The sequence below is a fragment of the Lipotes vexillifer genome, unplaced genomic scaffold (genome assembly GCF_000442215.2).
Source record: "Lipotes vexillifer unplaced genomic scaffold, Lipotes_vexillifer_v1.1 scaffold916, whole genome shotgun sequence".
Taxonomy (NCBI): Eukaryota; Metazoa; Chordata; class Mammalia; order Artiodactyla; family Lipotidae; genus Lipotes; species Lipotes vexillifer.
Window position 1 is genome coordinate 4,024,374 of NW_006798383.1, and position 18,987 is coordinate 4,043,360.

The window sequence follows — 18,987 nt, forward strand, 5'->3', positions numbered from 1 at the left end:
AGAAATAAATTTTCTATTAAGCGTGCACTTCTGTCCCTACATTCAAAGTAAGGTATTTATTACATGGGCTGAAAGCAGTATTTTCTAAGCCGTCTTTTATTTCATGTTTTTTTCATACCTAGATAATGTCACTCACCTGCTTGCTATGAGTAAAAGTAACTTACGTGGATACAGCTTTAAACTCTTAAGAGATGTTTTAAGAGTTTGTTTGTTTTCACTTTAATGGAGGTCAGATGTTTCCTATTTTTCTGGAGTTCTTGTTTTCCCTTTAATCTGGGGGGGTGGGGGGAAGAGGATGAAGTTTCTGAATAGTTAACTTCTTGGGAAGCATATTAAAAGGTTTGAAGTTACTTAAAACAAATCATTCCTTCCAAGAAAACAGCACTAGGCCTGCACTACTGCACGTTGACCTTGACCTTGCAGCTGGGGGTGACTACTGCCAACACGCTGGGCTGTCTGCTGGCCAGAGTCAGAGCTGGCCCAGCCCAGCCCACAAGGGCAAAGCATCCTGCACCAGCACCCTGCAGGAATACTCCACAGACATGGGACGTGCTAGTGAGGAGGGATTTCGAATTTCCACTTGAGGATGCTGTTTACTGTGGTAGGAACTGGACCATTTGTGCCAGGAGAGCCTTGGAAAATCCCACCCTTTCAGGCCAGTTTGTCTACCCTGCCTAACACATGAGAGATCATCACTGCTCAGACCTTTAGAAACAAAATAGAAAAATCTCACCTATGGACAGTTAAGAAACCATGTAGATAATGTCTGATTTCTTTTTTTTTTTTTTTTTTTTCCTCACTGCAAGGCATGTGGGATCTTAGTTCCCCGATTTAGGGATCGAACCTGTGCCCCCTGCAGTGGAAGTGGAGATTCTTAACCATTGCGGTGGCTTCTCTTGTTGCGGAGCATGGGCTCTAGGCGCGGGCTTCAGTAGTTGTGGCACACAGGCTCAGCAGTTGTGGCTTGCGGGCTCTAGAGCTCAGGCTCAGTAGTTGTGGTGCACGGGCTTGGTTGCTCCGTGGCATGTGGGATCTTCCCGGAGCAGGGCTCGAACCCATGTCCCCTGCACTGGCAGGCAGATTCTTAACCACTGTGCCACCAGGGAAGCCCTTGATAGCTTTTCTGAATTGCATATATGGCAGAGCAGTGAGGTGAGGAGAAAGTGTGGGTCTAGGTTTGGATTCCTGCTCTACTGTTATTTTTTTGTGCAACTTTGAAAGTTGTTTCACCTTTCTAAGCTTCTGTTTCTTGTCTGTAAAGTGGAGTTAATCTTACCTTATGGAGTCACTGTCAGGTGAACATGAGGTCAGTCACATAGAATGGTCAGCACAGTGTGGGCACATGGTAAATCCTCGGTAACTGTTAGTCATTATCATTACTATTATTATCATCATTTACTAAAAGAAGCACCATTTGTTCTCTGGTCCTGCTGGTCTGTACAGATCGTAGATAACTTTAATCTTCAAACATCAAGCAAGCTGGATTCGTTCATTCATTCAACATTGAGTACAGCTGGGGTTCCGCAGCCACAGGGACAGACGGCCGGCTCTACTGCGCCATTTTACATGCAGGACTTGAGCATCTGTGGATTTTGGTATCATCTGGGTGTCCTGAAACCAATTCCTCGTGGATTTTTTTTAACTCTTTTATCCAAATTTATTTTTCACTTTTCTGCAGTTTACTCTTTTTTTAAAATATTTTATTTATTTATTTATTTATTTGGTTGCACCAGGTCTTAGTTGCTGCACATGGCTTCCTTAGTTGCAGCTCAAGGGCTCCTTAGTTGCAGCTCACCAGCTCCTTAGTTGTGGCAGGCATGCTCCTCAGTTGTGGCTCGATGAGTTTTGGCTGGCCGGCTTCTTAGCTGCGCCACGCAGGCTCCTCAGTTGCGGCATGCAAACTCTTAGTTGCTGTGTGCATGTGGGATCTAATTCCCTGACCGGGGATTGAACCCGGGCCCCCTGATCTGTCCTCGGGTGAAAGTTTTTCTCCTAGATTGCAGAGTAGAGATGAAACTGGCTCTCACTTTATAGTTCACCTCTTTTTCTTCTCAAAAGGTACTTTGGTATGGGATAGCGTGCCAATTACAGCCACATTAGAAGCAGATATATCCACGCCACGAAACCGGCGCGCTCCGTTCAGGCCCTGGCGCCGGCCGAGTCCCCAGCCCCCATCCCCCTGCCCGGTTCCCACCGACTGAGGGACCATAGTATTTACTCTGTGAATAAGATAGCCCAGAGCCCCGCCTTCAGGAAACTTGCATTTCTAGTGCAATTTGTGCGTTTGCAAATTTCTCTCTGGGCAGAATGATTGGGCAGCAGTTATCGCTCTTTCCCGGCAGTCTGCTCTTTCCATGTTCTTGTTGCCTGATTACTAATAGGTCTTATTAACAAGAGCTCGAGGTTTCCTAAGCTTTTCCTTAACGGTATGTTCTCCTTCATGTGCAATGTGTTGTTTATGTGTGGCACTGTACGTGCATTTTCATCACCAGACTTGTGTGTGTTTTTACAAAAACATTAAGCTGTTCATTTTCCGTGGAATGAAACAGAAAGTTTGTTTTTATGCTCCACTGTGTTTAGTCTCAAAATGGCATTGCTGCTTGGCAGGGTCTATAAAACTAATGTGCAAAATATACTACACAAAACATATTTAGGACTTGGGTAATTTCTACTGCCATAAAAGGTGACTTTCCCAAACAAGTAAACATTATCATTCTCTCTTGTCTTCGAGTGGCTTTTTTTTTTTTTTTTTTTTTTGCATGAGCATTTTCAGCATATTGCTTTCATCAGCTATTGTCAGTGAGGCTGACGCTTTGAAGAATTGGTCTAAGGTGGGATATTTGGTATCTTGGTCCTGGTTGAACTCATCACAACCAAATTTTCTTCTTAAATGTCCTGTTTTTCACCTGTGAAATCCATTTTCAGTTTTAAGGGTAGTTGTTTAAGTCTGCTTGAAGAAAATCTTACATTAATATACATTAGCTGCTCAGGCACTCATATCTAACAGCTAGAATAGGATAGCGCCTCCATGAGAGGTGTAACATATAAACTAGTTATTGCAGGACTGACTATTGAACTATAATGAGGGCATTAGCCCTGTGGTCACCAGGATTCCCATGTGGAATTATAGCTCACTGGGATGTGGATATTGTTGTTTGAGTTTTAAACATAGTTAAAACATAGTTTTGAAGTTTCAATTTTTACAGAACAATGTGTAACAGAATCCTGTTTATGTAAAGGGATTTACAGATGTGTATCAGGCACTATCAGTGCCCTGCCCATTTCCCCTCAGCCACTGCAGAGATCTGCAGCTCCAGCAGACTTTCCTTATACAATTGCAGCCTCCGCCTTTAAGCACCTGTGTCTCTCCGTTTGCGAGCTTTCTCTGGCTGTATGCTCCAGAAGCTCTAGCCCCACAGGAGCAACTTACAACCATGAGGGATGGGAGTGGTGGATAAATTCCCTAACTTCCTTGTCCCTCGGACGATTCTGCAGTGTGTTCTACACAGTCTCTCAAGGGGCACATTGGAATTGAGACCACTTGCCCAAAATGCTAATCTGTTCATTAACACACCTTCATTGGCTTTTTCTCCCTTTCCTGTCTCACTTTCCCACTTCTTCACCATGCTCTTTGGATCATGTCCCTCCAAAATTACTTGCATCCAGATCACTGACATGGGCTGCTTTGAGGGGAACCCACAGTGAGACACTATGTAATACATATTAAATGATGTGGATTCACACCTAACTGATAATGGTGAAGTCAGCACAACTTGAAATGGCTGTCCAGCTCACAATAGTTGTTCCACTTACCACATATATGCTACCTCTTTCCTTTTGAAGAACTGTTCTCCTTCCAAAGGGAACTGTCTCCTTTGGCCGTAGTTATTGGGGATCTGACCAAAGCTATTAACAATACCCAATCCCTGGCAACTGTGATTGGTCTATGGAGAGAATGTAACTTACACTGGACAAATCAGAGACCTCTCCTGAGATTTTCTAACTGGTGCTATGGGAAGAGATCCCCCTTCTTCTCAGAGCTAGAAGCTATGAGCCCATAGCTCACTTCAGCCATCTCTCTCACCACATAGAGAAGCCTGCTCACAGTGAGAATGTACAGAGCTAATTCTCAGGCAGAGGCGAGGGATGAGTGACCAGAGCATCTTCATGGCATTTGAATCCCTAGGGCAGATGAACCTAAACCAGCTCCACTCTGCCCCTCACCACAGTTTGGCTATGTAGGCTGGCCTACACATCATCACATGGGCATAAGCTAGCTAAACTCTTTAGCACTTACAAGCAAAGAACCCTGTTGTGGATGTTTAACTCTGGAGCAGAAAGTTGGATTGGGAATGAGGATGTGGAACGGAAGGATCATTTTTCAGATACTGTGCTTTTCAGGTCTACAATTTCCATTTGACTCTTTTATACAGTTTTCAGATCTCTCTGGAATTTCTCATCTCTTCACCAAGTATATGCATCTTTTACTGTAGACTCTTTAACATATTAATCATAGTTATTATAAAGTCCTTGTCTGCTAATTCTGACATCTGGGTTGTGTGAGTCTGTTTCTATTGACTGATTTATCTCTTGGTTATGGGTCACATTTTTCTTTTTCTTCCCATGTCTAATAATTTTGTAGAGTGAACATTGTGAACATGTTCTAGAGACTGGATTCTGTTATCTTCCTCTGATGAGCATTTTCTTCCAGTGGTGGATCACATCACTTAAAACTTGCTTGTAGGTTTGGTTAGGATGGGTCTATTTTATTTAGTTTTAACCTTAGTGCTAGGGTTAATGCCTTAGTTGTGGGGGAAAAAAATCAAAATGGAATGGTACTGTTAAGAGAGCTCTCTAAACTGGAGCTGGGAGGGCATTGGAGAATTCTGACTGATGCATCTCTCAGCCTAGGTGGAATGTGAACTTTGACCACTTATTGTCTTAATGAAGGCTTCCAGAATGTCTGCCCAATGTTCCAGAAACTCAAGATACTTATTGGACCCTTACCCTAAGATAACTCATGACAGCCTACCTACTTATTCGACCCTAAATAACTTGTGCACAACCTATCCCTTGAGGACAAATGTTTCCTCTCTTGCATCAGGATCAATCATAATTCTCGCCAACCAACTTTAACAACTTTGTGGCTTTTGCCTGTATAAGCCCCAGACTCCTTCTCTTCTCTGGAACACTCTTACTGTTTTACCCAAATCAGTGTCTCCTGAATTGCAATTCCTAAGACCCCAAATAAATTCTTTTCTTATTTGCAGCCTTCTTGGTCAACATAGTCAGAGACGTAGCCTTTACTCTTAGAGTGTAGCCCTTCCATGGTTTCAGTTGAAAGCTGCAGTTGTTTACCAAACCCCTATCACTTGGTGAGACTTTCAGATCCAAACTTTGTCACCCCCATGATGGGCAATGGCTGAAATCTCTGCTCAATCTCTTCCAGCCATCAGCTGTTGTTTTTCCCATGGATCCCTTGGAGTCCCACTTGGACATGTACAGTTCAAGAGTCAGCCAAGGATTTGAGGAGAATTTATACACATATTTGGGGGTTTCCCCCTCTGTGACTCTCTCCTCTCCAGAATTTTCACCACAGTTTCCAGCCACTCTATTTGTAAACTCCTTCTCAGAATCATCAGGCCACTAAGCCTGTGGCTTTAGTCCTTCAATGACCTCTACCCTGTGTGAGCTGACAGTGGGTCTCAAAGTGTGGTCCTTGGACCAGTAATTAGCATCACACGGGGAATGATTAGAAATGCAAAATTTGGGGCCCCATCCCAGACCTAGTGAATTAGAAACTCGAGGTGGAATCTAGCAATCTGTATTTTAACAGACTCTAGTTTGAGACTGACTGCCTTAGTGGTAAAGCTATAAAAATGTGGGTCTCACCAGAGAGGTTCCCTTCCTTTACTGTCTGGATGCCTTTCAGTGCCATCAAAATAGGGTTTTTTTTTTTGAGGAGGGGGTCCAGAATTTATTATTATTATTTGTAGAAAGGATTAGCCTTAAAAGAGCTACTCTGTCAGATGGGAATTTGGGCATTCACTTTGTAGTATATATTTCATTCTATATACTGTTTGATCCCCCCCACCCAAGCATATAAACTCTTTGTAATTTAAAAAATAAATTTAAATTATTTTAAATTGAGATTTGAATAAAATATTTGTGAAACCCTGAAAGCACCTTATAGTTTTATGGAACACAGCTTGAAAATCTCTAGCTTAAACCATGTGATTGACAGCATGGGTCAGGATTAGCTTCAACCATGCATAGCACTGTCTCCATGGCAACTGTCACCATGGCATCAGGCCTATGACAGAGGTGGTAAATGAACTTGTACAGAGTGGGGAGGAATGCAGTGTGGTATCCTCCTGGTCCCCCTTCCAGGAAATCCCAAAGACATGCCTTGCACCTTGATAGAGGAAGCCTGCAGGTAATGACCAGATGAAAATGACCTCTCTACTAAGAGCAGTCACATTTCCAGCATTCCAACATGTTTTCAGAATGAGGCTCTTCTAAACTCCCATGGGTCAGATTCATATCAGCTTTGATTCATCAAGCCTCACATGTTAACCTTACCTGCTCACCTTCCCCAAAGTGCAGAGGGTCTCTGTTCCTCAATGAGAGGAAGGGACACCCCCTCAAGAGCGAATTGACCTCTTTCAACTTCAAGAAGAGGGAATATCTTTACAGTATCCTCACCCTCCCAGGTGTGTAGAATGGAGAGAAAGTTCATCTAAAAACCCACCCCAGCTTCTCCTCCTTTCCCTGCCTCCACCCCGACAGACCCACTTGTGTTTTATGCACTGGAGAGCAGGCACTGGGCAGTACTTTTCCAACTTTAATGTGTACACAAGCGCCCTGGGGATCTTGTTAAAATGTAAATCCTGATTTAGTAGGTATTATGGGCCGAACTGTGTCTCCTCAAATTTCATACGTCGAAGTCCTAATCCCCACTACCTTAGAATGTGACTGCATTTGGAGATACAGTCTTTAAAGAGGTAATTAAGGTAAAATGAGGTCACTGAAGTGGGTTCTAATCTAATATGACTTGTAAGAAGAGAACGCAGACAGACAGAGGAAAGACCATGTGAAGACACAGGGAGAAATCAAAGAGAGAGACCTCAGAAGAAACCAAGCCTGCTGACACCTTGATCTTGGACTTCAAGCCTCCAGAACTATGAAAAGTAAATTTCCATTGTTTAAGCCACCCAGTCTGTGGTACTTTGTTATGGCAGCCCTAGCAGACTAATATAGTAGCTCTGGGGAGGCAACTGAGATTTTGTGTTTCTAACATGCTCCTGGATGATGCTGAGGCTGCTGGTCCAAGGACCACACTTTGAGTAGCAAAGACCTGGAGAATCAGATTCCTTTTTGTTTTATGGCATGGTCAGCAGCTTCCCAAATCACCTAGCAGGTTGGAGAGGAGGACACTTTTTCTCTAACTCTGCTTTCTTTAGGATGGATGAGGCAATTGTTCTCAGCCTTTTTATATTTGCAGTATTTTTGAAATATTATAAATACGGTGGCACCTTTCAGGGGATGAGTCGCAGGTTAGCTTATGCAAACGAATGAAGTGGGCTGGATAAACAATAAGACATGATGGATGCAGTAGGTAAACTAGGGAGCTCACACCTCATCTAAAGTGGGCAGATCTACTCTGTCTCCAAGCCAGAATATGAGCTTAATGTGGTCAGATTTCCCAAAATTTCAAGAGAAGCTAGAAATTTGGATTTTTATATTAAATCTCTAGATTTTTAAACTTTTATTTATTCATTTATTTTGAGTAAATGAATTTTATTTTATTTTTTTAATTAATTTTTATTGGAGTATAGTTGCTCTACAAGGATTTTAAAAAAATTTTTAAATGTTGGCAACTCTGTCAATTTATTTTTGAAATGTGAGGCAAAGAAGTCCCCTGAGGTCCTGGACATGTTATTGATCTATATCTCGTGTTGGGTCTTGTCTTATTTACACGTGTAAAAATTCATCAAGCTGTATGGTTAAGACTTGTACAATTTACTATTTGTAAGCTATGCCACAATAAAATACTTGCATTGGAATGATGCACATCAACCTTAAGGTAGTTGTTACCTGTGGGAGTACAGGCAAGGAAGGAATGGGTTTGGCTTTATCTGTATCTCTAACATTATGTTTCTTTCAAGAGGCAGAACTGAAGCAGAGATGGGAAAACGTTAATCAGCTGCCTCATCTCAGTGGTATCTAGGTTTTCTGCTCCATCATTTTCTGTATGTTTGAAATATTTCATCATTAAACATCTTTAATATATATATATATATAAAAAACCTGAGAATACCAATACTGCATGGGCTAAACCAAATCCCTTGGAGGTTACTGAACCATATTCTCTTGGTCTTCCTCTGAGACCATATTGCTGTTTAGATAGGAATGTTTGCTGCCTTGCCCCAGATTTCCTACATGCTTCAGTAAAGCTCCCTCCTTGCCACCAGTGTGACGTGATATCACCCCACCCACTCAGCCCAACGTCCCATATAACCTTTATCATCAGAAGTGGTGTTCTTAGTGCAGGCTCAGCTGTAGCAAAAACAAAATCTATATATCAGCCTAAATTTGAAGACACTGTGTTGAGTTCACAGTTCAGAGGCACCAGAGAATAGGCTTCTCTGATCATGAAAGCAGTACAGCCTAGTGGTTAAGCTCACTGAGTGGAAACCGGGCTCTTCCACTTACTCGTTGCATATACTTGGGCAAGATAGTCTTGGCCTCAATTTCCTCATCTGTACAGTGGGAATGATAATAGTACCTACCTATTTAGGTTTATGTGAAGATTTAAGTTGGTTGGGTGATTGGTACATAACTGTTCAATAATCATTAGCTATTATTAAGTACTTAACATTAGTGTGATTTTACTTTTTTAAAAATAAATTTATTTATTTATTGCTGTGTTGGGTTTTTGTTGCTGTGCGCAGGCTTTCTCTAGTTGTGGTGAGCAGGGGCTACTACTCTCTGTTGCGGTGCGCGGGCTTCTCATTGTGGTGGCTTCTCTTGTTGCAGAGCACGGGCTCTAGGCGCGGGCTTCAGTAGTTGTGGCTTGCGGGCTCTAGAGCGCAGGCTCAGTAGTTATGGCTCACGGGCTTAGTTGCTCTGCCACGTGTGGGATCTTCCCGGACCAGGGCTCGAACCCATGTCCCCTGCACTGGCAGGCAGATTCTTAACCACTGCGCCACCAGGGAAGCCCCTGATTTTACTTTAAACCTCTTGGACTAAGTCTGAGGTGAGGCCACAGTGTTAATAAATTGCTATCTGACCACAGAGTCTCAAAGGGAAAATATTTTCAACTCTGATTCAAGTAGCAAATGAGATAAAATTTTTTCATGCATAGGGAAAGAGAATCACAGAGGGTCTAGGCTAGTTCATTTACTGGTTGCCTCAAACCTCAGGGCTGGGGCACCTGCTCCCCCTCTTGGATGGTGATGTTGCCAGGGCAGCCCGGCTTGTTGACATGCAGGGTTGCTGTTTGGGGCTGGTTGCTCAAGGTAATCCTCCCAGGAACAGCACCCTGCCGGCGGCTCTGTGACCCAAAAAGGGCTTTAGCAGTGACTAATAAAGCTGTAAAGGATGCACACAGATCCAAGAAAATCCATCCCCTAAAGGAATATGATTTAACCTACTCCTCAGTTGGTGCTTCTTTGTCTTTTTAACCACAAGCATTACGTTTTTCTGTTTGAAATTCTAGTTCTCCCATGCTGTGTTCTCCAGAGAGGCTGTTTTCTCTGGAAAATCACTGAGACACTACTGGTGCCTGGAATGGGGGACAGGAGCTATTTGCCTCTGCGAGTGCGCTTCCTATGTGGGCTTTTCCTTGCATTTCAGGAGATGCGCTCTTTCAGGATTTCTGCTGAATCCAGTTGAGAAGGCCCACAGATCTCCTGAGCCCTCTCTCCCTTCCATTAGTTTAAGGCTGCTGTGGCAATCACCGTGGTGTGTCTTGCAGACCTGGGAGTTACCCTGGCCTTTTCCACACTCCTTCACTCCTAAATCAGTTACCCACCTCAGGGCTGTTTCATTAATGTCTCTGTCATCTGTCTCCCTGCCACCGTCCCAGTTTAGGTCCTCACTACCTTTCCCTGGATCACTGCAGTCACGTCTCTCTGGTCTACCTGCCCCTGAGCCATGCTCCTCTACTCTGCTGCCAAAATATTCTTTCCAAAATGTAAATCTGATGCCAGCTTTCAACTTAAAATCTTTTAATGCTGCCCTTCTGCCTGCCTACACACTGTTTCCAGACTAAATGTGCCCAGTACTGTCAGAATCCTGAGTTGCCAAGAAAAATCCAGGACTTCCCTGGTGGCACAGTGGTTAAGAATCTGCCTGCCAATGCAGGGGAGATGGGTTCGAGCCCTGGTCCGGGAATATCCCACATGCCACGGAGCAACAAAGCCCATGCGCCACAACTACTGAGCCTGCACTCTAGAGCCCGCGAACCACAACTACTGAGCCCACATGCCACAACTACTGAAGCCCGCGCGCCTAGAGCCCGTGCTCCGCAACAAGAGAAGCCACTGCAATGAGAAGCCCGCACACCACAATGAAGAGTAGCCCCCGCTCGCCGCAACTAGAGAAACCCCACACGCAGCAATGAAGACCCAACACAGCCAAAAATAAAACTTGGATGGTGATGTTGCCAGGGCAGCCCGGCTTGTTGACATGCAGGGTTGCTGTTTGGGGCTGGTTGCTCAAGGTAATCCTCCCAGGAACAGCACCCTGCCGGCGGCTCTGTGACCCAAAAAGGGCTTTAGCAGTGACTAATAAAGCTGTAAAGGATGCACACAGATCCAAGAAAATCCATCCCCTAAAGGAATATGATTTAACCTACTCCTCAGTTGGTGCTTCTTTGTCTTTTTAACCACAAGCATTACGTTTTTCTGTTTGAAATTCTAGTTCTCCCATGCTGTGTTCTCCAGAGAGGCTGTTTTCTCTGGAAAATCACTGAGACACTACTGGTGCCTGGAATGGGGGACAGGAGCTATTTGCCTCTGCGAGTGCGCTTCCTATGTGGGCTTTTCCTTGCATTTCAGGAGATGCGCTCTTTCAGGATTTCTGCTGAATCCAGTTGAGAAGGCCCACAGATCTCCTGAGCCCTCTCTCCCTTCCATTAGTTTAAGGCTGCTGTGGCAATCACCGTGGTGTGTCTTGCAGACCTGGGAGTTACCCTGGCCTTTTCCACACTCCTTCACTCCTAAATCAGTTACCCACCTCAGGGCTGTTTCATTAATGTCTCTGTCATCTGTCTCCCTGCCACCGTCCCAGTTTAGGTCCTCACTACCTTTCCCTGGATCACTGCAGTCACGTCTCTCTGGTCTACCTGCCCCTGAGCCATGCTCCTCTACTCTGCTGCCAAAATATTCTTTCCAAAATGTAAATCTGATGCCAGCTTTCAACTTAAAATCTTTTAATGCTGCCCTTCTGCCTGCCTACACACTGTTTCCAGACTAAATGTGCCCAGTACTGTCAGAATCCTGAGTTGCCAAGAAAAATCCAGGACTTCCCTGGTGGCACAGTGGTTAAGAATCTGCCTGCCAATGCAGGGGAGATGGGTTCGAGCCCTGGTCCGGGAATATCCCACATGCCACGGAGCAACAAAGCCCATGCGCCACAACTACTGAGCCTGCACTCTAGAGCCCGCGAACCACAACTACTGAGCCCACATGCCACAACTACTGAAGCCCGCGCGCCTAGAGCCCGTGCTCCGCAACAAGAGAAGCCACTGCAATGAGAAGCCCGCACACCACAATGAAGAGTAGCCCCCGCTCGCCGCAACTAGAGAAACCCCACACGCAGCAATGAAGACCCAACACAGCCAAAATAAATAAATAAATAAAACATTTTAAAAAATGCTCTAAAAAAAAAAAATCCAGAGAGCTGGATTTTGATGTGAATTCCCCATCCCTTTTTTGTTTGTTTATTTGTAGAGGTATAGCATTTTACACAATAAAAAAATTACAAAACATTGCAATAAATCTGCTACCCACTCCCTGCTCCCAGTTCCCTATCTGAAGAGGCCAACCCTGATACCAGTTTCTTCTGTGGTCTTTCAAACACACACGCACACTACATTTTTTAAAAAAATACAGATGGTAGCTAATTTTTTTATGTTGGTTTACTATTTTTAACCATAATAGTTTTAATATTTTTAAACTCCAAGGGTCAAACAATACCATGTGCATCCATAGGTTTTAAGTCATGTAGGCATGTGCCTATGATCCACTTGACTGAAAGTTCCCTGGAGACAGGGTTGGAGCTTTGTCTTGGCATCCCCTCTACACCTGGCACAATGTCTTGCACATAATTGGCACTCAATAAGTACACTGCCCATCCACTGAAACATTTATCAAGCACCACTCTGTGCCTACTGCTGGGTCCATCACAGAATTCCAGGTGAACTGTGATGTGGGCAACCTCTGAGGGAACACGTGGGAACAGCTAGTTAAGTTTAGTTAAGTCCCAGAACTCAGCTGGCTATAGGTTCAGAACACGCCCACCTCCCATTTTTCCTGGTTACCTGGGTCCACAAGAAATGGACAGAAAAGGCAGATCACTCCCACTCTCAGGCTCGCCCCAACTGGGTGTGTGCTTGGGCTGACAGCCCAGCCCCTGACAGAGTGCTGATACCAGCATTCTCAAGGTGGCTGCCATTCTCAGGAGCGGCGTTTCTATTTCTTGCCCTCCACCAGGTCAAGACAAGCTGGGACTGGACAGAAACCACACAGGCTGCTTGCTGACTCTTCCTGAGGTGCTGGGCTGGGCTGGCTGCTGGATGAATCAGGTCTTTTCATGCTTCCTCATGTTGGGAGAAGACTCACTGTTCAGGTGGTTTGGAGCCTTCTCCTAAGTTAGATCCTCTTTGCTCACTTGCCTGTGTGGTCCAGGTCACCTCTGGCTGATCAGCATACACGATGGTTGCAGGACACGGTGATATTTTCAGTTCATGATAAGGTGGACCTCACTGAGGAAGCATAACAAACTCTTATCACATTGCCCTCCGCCATCCTCTGAGGCGGTGATTTCCAATTGTTTCCACAGTGACGCAGGACTGGTGGTTTGCGTGCGTAGTGTGCTCTGTGGGAGGGTCATGAGCAATTTCCCTGGAACCTTACCATGACACTGTACCTTTCTTTACCACTAAGACACCATTCTGGAATGTAAGTGGGTGGGAATGTGACCTTGTTCAAAAATTCACCTTGACTTGATTCTAACCGTAGTGATATGAATCCTGCTCCCAAAACTCAGATGGGTGAGACATCATATTCCTTTTTTTATTTCAAGTTAGCTGGGGCTTGGCGCCTTCATTCTCTGTGCTGGAAAGAAAATAATTTTGGTAGTAGTTGGGTGGGGCAGGCTCTCCCCTTCTCTAGAGATGCGTGAAAAACCATCACATAAGAGGGTACGTGGTGCCTGGAAAATAGGTGATGTGTCCACTCTTCTGAGACCAAGTCTTCTGCTGATATCCCCAGTGTGTCCCTTTAGAGAAGGAGGCTTGCAGAAGTTTCCGTTCCAAGCTTGGGAATCTCGGCTGAAGCTGGGGATCATAAGCCAAGGCTTTAAGTCTGCAAGAGACACTGCAAAACCTCTCCACAGAAGTCCTGCCAACCTGCCACCTGCTGCAGGCACCATGGGCAGCACATTCTGGTCTGCAATGCCTAGAGCCCACTAATCTCCAATCCCTCCCAGGCTCCAGGCTTCCAGAAAATACACGCCAGCTTGTCTGCACAAACAACTTCCGGATTTGGCCTCCAAACCAAACCTCCCGGAGGCAAGGCTGGCCTCTTGCTCGGAAGAAGTAAAAGACAGGAAAAACAAATCCCATGCTAACAGCTCAATATATTATTCTGCCACCAAATTTATATTAGAATAGACTAATCATTCACAGATTTCAGTACATGAGAAAACGTAGTACTTATCACAAGTTAACTGTGCCACGTATCACAGCTTATGTGACACTGCTGTTGCTTTGCTCTAAAGTAGAGCTAAAAACAATGGAAGGATGCTCTGTCCTCACCCCTACTTTACTTCCTCCATTCACTGATTTGTCCTCAGAACAAAAATGAAAAAGCTTCTCCCTGAGGATGCAATTTCTAGCCAAGAAGATTACCAAAATGGGTGTTGCCCAATGCCCCAATTAACTGTACCAAACCCCAGTCAATGATGAAAATGCAAGCATCGCCTTATTATGATAATTAGGCTATGTTGATTAAAGTGGAAGCATCATTAAGACCATTTCTATTACTAAAACTATCTTCTCCACTTAATTAGCACTTTCTTAAAAACATCCTTAGTTTTTCACATTTATCTGACTGGGGACAGAGTCACTGAACCAGAGCCGAATGGCGTCTGGTTTATGAGAGGTCTCAGTTCATAATATGGTGATTGGTTTTTAAAAGATTGCTGCCTTCGTGTATTATATAACATTTGGGCAGGCACGTGTCCAAGCACTTGAAGTAGCAAACTGGGAACACTGAGGTTTGAGTTCTTCAGGATGTTTATTCCAGCTGTGTATTAGCTAGGACCTCAGTGTCCTGCCTTGGACTGTTTCTGCAGCTGACACCGCTGCTAGAACATATGACCCGGGCCTCCCTCAGCCTCTGCTGGAAGCAACAGCTAACGTCCAGGGCATGATGCATCTGTCTAAAGGTTGCCTGGGATGAACTGATGCTTGATGACACTCATACCTAAAGAAGTAAAAATGTCAACAAAACCCAGAAATTGTTTTTACCTATCAGATGCACACTGATGCAAACTGTTGACGACACCAAGTGTGGGTGAGCTTGTGACTCTGTGACAGCCCTGACAATCGGAATGCCATGGAAGTGACACTGTGCGGCTTCTGGGGCTCTGCACAAAATGGCCATGCAGCTTCCGTCTGGGGTGTGCTCTTCCTTGGGATGCCCGCCCTGGGAACAGGACGCACTGTAAGGAATCCCAACCTAACCCACGTTTCAGTGGTTTGGGGTATATTCAGGGCCGTGCATACATCATCACTACCCAGTTCCAGAAAATTTCCGTCACCCCAAAAAGAAACCCAGTGCCACCAACTCTCCTCCTGCCCCCACTGATCTATTCTTTGTCTTCATGGATTTGCCCATTCTGCACATTTCATATAAATGGAATCACACAATATGTCGCCTCTTGTATCTGACTTCTTTCACTTAGCGTACTGTTTTCAAGGTTCATCCATGCTGTAACACGTATCAGTACCTCATTCCTTTTTATGGCTGAATAATGTTCCATTGTATGAATATACCACATCTTTTTATCCATTCATTAGTAGTTGGACATTTGGGGAGTTTCCACTTTTTGGTTATTAGGAATAACACTGCTGTGAACATTTGTGTACAAGCTTTTGTATGGATGTATGTTTTCAAATCTCTTAAATTCAAGTACTTTAAAATCACCTATTAATATTAAATGGTATATAATACATAAAAATTAAATGATACTGAATAGTAACAAATGATATATAATTTAAATAATTCTTATTCATTAAAGCAGCTTTCCTCGGAGCAGCGAACCTGTTCCCTTATAGTAATTGAGACATAATATGAAACACTGGGTAGACCGAAAGTCATAAAATGGCACTATTTCAAACGCAGGTTTTTCACTAGTTTACACAAACCTTTCACCACATCAGTCTGAATTAATGAGACACCACTTTACTCTTTCTATCTAAAAAAAAAAAACTAGGGCTATTATGCAGTCTTCAAAATTCCTCTTTTGATGTTTCAAAGTAAAACCTATCTTTTTTTTTTTTCTTGCGGTACGCGGGCCTCTCACTGTTGTGGCCTCTCCCGCTGCGGAGCACAGGCTCTGGACGTGCAGGCTCCGCAGCATGTGGGATCTTCCCGGACCGGGGCACGAACCCGTGTCCCCTGCATCGGCAGGCGGACTCTCAACCACTGCGCCACCAGGGAAGCCCAAACCTATCTTTTTAATTTGACATACAGGGAGAGGCTGGAGTCTCTTCAGGAATTTGGGGTTTGATTTAGAATTCTTGCGAACACGTAAAACCTGGGACTGATCTGTTTGGGTTTACCTAATAAAAGTTCAATAAAAATAGGCTGTTTGTTTGTTTTTTAATTCTGGATTAAGTAAAAACGCACTTATGTGGGAGTTTGGGATCACATTTAGAGCCTTAATCAGTAGGCTGTTATGCAAACAAAAACTCTATTGCAAGGTTCTTCGTCCACAGACATGATTTCCCTTCAGGTTGGTCCTGCTCCTCTTCCCAGTGCCTGCTGCTGTCTTCTCCAGCAAGCCTCACCACGGCCTTCCTGAGTTTGCCTGTGTGCTTCTTGTAAATCTAGTAAAGAAACAATGAGGTGCTTTTCTGGGGGCAGTTGCTCTACAGGCCACTTGTAGAGAAGAGACCAAGCTAATAAAAAAGTGTGGATGTTTTCTCCAGTGGAAAATTACAAGTTTGCTTGGTTTTCATCCTTGGCACCAAGTCTTGGGTTCCTCATCACTGAATAGGCTTCTTTCCGCTCGGCTTTCTCCCAGCCAGTGTCCTGGCACACTATCAGAGGGGGAAATAATTAGAAAGAAGTGTCTTATAGGGATGAGAAGCAATGGTAGCTTACCAGATGGGGATAATCATGGATCTTCAAACAAACCCTCGACCAGACAGAACACTATTTGTCTTCTCGCCTACGTTAACTATACACAGTGTTCACAGCTCCTGAAACATGTACGCACCGAGAGAGGGGGAGGATGTCTGCTCAGCTTCCTTCCTTTTCAGGCGGACCCCTTGGTTGCTCTTCGGTACATGAGCGGTGACCCAACTGTAGCCCCAGAGAGTTTTCCAAGAGCTTCCCTCAACTTCTCATAGTTCTTCTGTTGCTGTGGAAGAAAGAGTCTCATCGCATTCTTGGTTCACTCATGATTTAGGTTATGTGAGTGGGGGGTGGGAAGTGAGAGACAGCTTTGTTATTTCTGTATAATGACACTTGCTAATTGTAAAACTATCAAAGTATAGATATGTAGGTTAAAAAGCACCTGACATACCTTTCAGGGGTAACAAGTGTGTCACTCTGGTGAGCATTTCTGGTAATCTCTGTTTGATGTGCATAATTATTTATAAGAATTTATCAAATATATTTGTGAACATAGTGTTGTGTTCATCCAGAAGCTGACCCTGAGACAAGGATCAGAAAAAAAGCAATTCATTTGCAAGGTGCAGCAAAAGGTAATGGAGACTGGGAAAGTAAGACAGGAGGGTAAGGTAGCCAATTAAGGGTGATCATCAAGTTAGCTGCTGCTGTGGGTGGATGGAGCTTAATCCCACAGAGAAACTGGAAAGTGCTGTAGAACAGGAGCCTCAGAGATATCTCAATGGAAGGGTGAGGGAGCAGAAGTATTTATACCCCAGGTCCCACTGGCTGAGGCTGCCCCTGGTGGGTGTTAATTCTGAGTACTTCCAGCCTGAACAGCCTTCCAAGACATTGGAGAAAGTCCCCCAGGAAAGAGAGGCAGCTATTAGCAGGTGGAGGGCAGCCAGACACAGACATAGAAGTGGTATTGCTCGGAAGATGTGCCAGGCACTGTTCTAGGTGCTGGGACACAGTAGGAAACAAAACAGAGAAAAAGTCCTGCCCTCATGGAGCATTTTTTCTATTAGGGAGAATAAATATTGAATAGTAAGCAGGGTAAGTAAGAAACATACGGAATGTGTTCCACGGTGACAAGGAATGTGGAGAAAAATAAGTACCGTGGAGTTCTGGGGAGGAGGGAGAAGGGGTTGGTTGCAATCAGCAAAAAAGGGATCAGGGCAGGCCTCACTGAAAAGGTGACACTCAAGGAATGACTCAAAGGAGGGGAGGGGGAAGCCCACCACATGGTTATCCAGGTGAAGAACGTTCCAGGCAGAGGGAACAGCAAGGCCAAAGGCCCTGAGTCAGGAATGTCCCTGGTGTGTGTGAGGAACCACAGGGCCTGAGAAGCTGAGCAGAAGGTGACGGGGAACTGGCAGGAGAGGAGGCCCCGCAGAGCAGAGTCCTGGTGACGCTGTGCTGCCTCAGGCGCCGGAAGCAGAGGACGGCAGAGTCTGGGTCAAGCTGTGCTGCTGTGCTGACAGTGAACTGAAGAGGGGCCAGGGGGGCAGGGAGGGCAGTAGGAGGCCCCACAATACTCCAGGTGCTGGCGGTGGAGGAGTGAGATGCTGCCGCCATTGTGCGCAGGTCGGACGTGGGGTGTGAGAGAAAGGAGTCAACGGGTTTGGCCTGAGCAACTTGAAAAATGGAGCTGCCTTTTCCTGAATCAGGGAAAACTTCAGAAGAAGCACATTTGGGGTCAGGGGTGGTAGGGGGCCTGGCTTTGGGCATCTTATGTGTGTGATGTCTGTTGGACACCTAAGTAGGACTGTCAGCAGAAGGCTGAGTGTAGCTCGGAAGTTCGAGGAGGTCCGAACCGGATGTAAACTGGGGAGTTTGTCAGTGTACAGATGATCTGAGACTGGCTGAGATCCCCATGGGAGCAAGCTAAACAGAAAAGAGGCCTGGGACCAAACCCTAGTGGTCAACTGTATGTACGTGTATACACACTACATTTATACAGATGGATATGCAGAAACACGCTCTCTGTTTAGATATATACATACACACACAGGTGGTTCAGATCAGTGGTATTATATAAACAGATCTCAATTTTCTTCCCACTAAAACTCAATTTTCTTCCCACTAAATCTACTGGGGATACTGCTCCATGGCGAAAATATCTGTCGCTCCATTAAATTAATGGCTGCATAGTATTTCCTAGTGTACATTATCATAATTAATTTTCCTCTATAGACAAATATTTTTCCCAATTACGGAATTTTAAATTACACAGCAATGGGCATCATGTGCATTCATCCTCTCCCATCTATGTGATCATCTCCTTGGGATAAACCCTAGAAGTGGGGCGGCTGTGGGCAAGGATGTGCCTTTTTTTTTTTTTTTTTTTTTTTTTTGT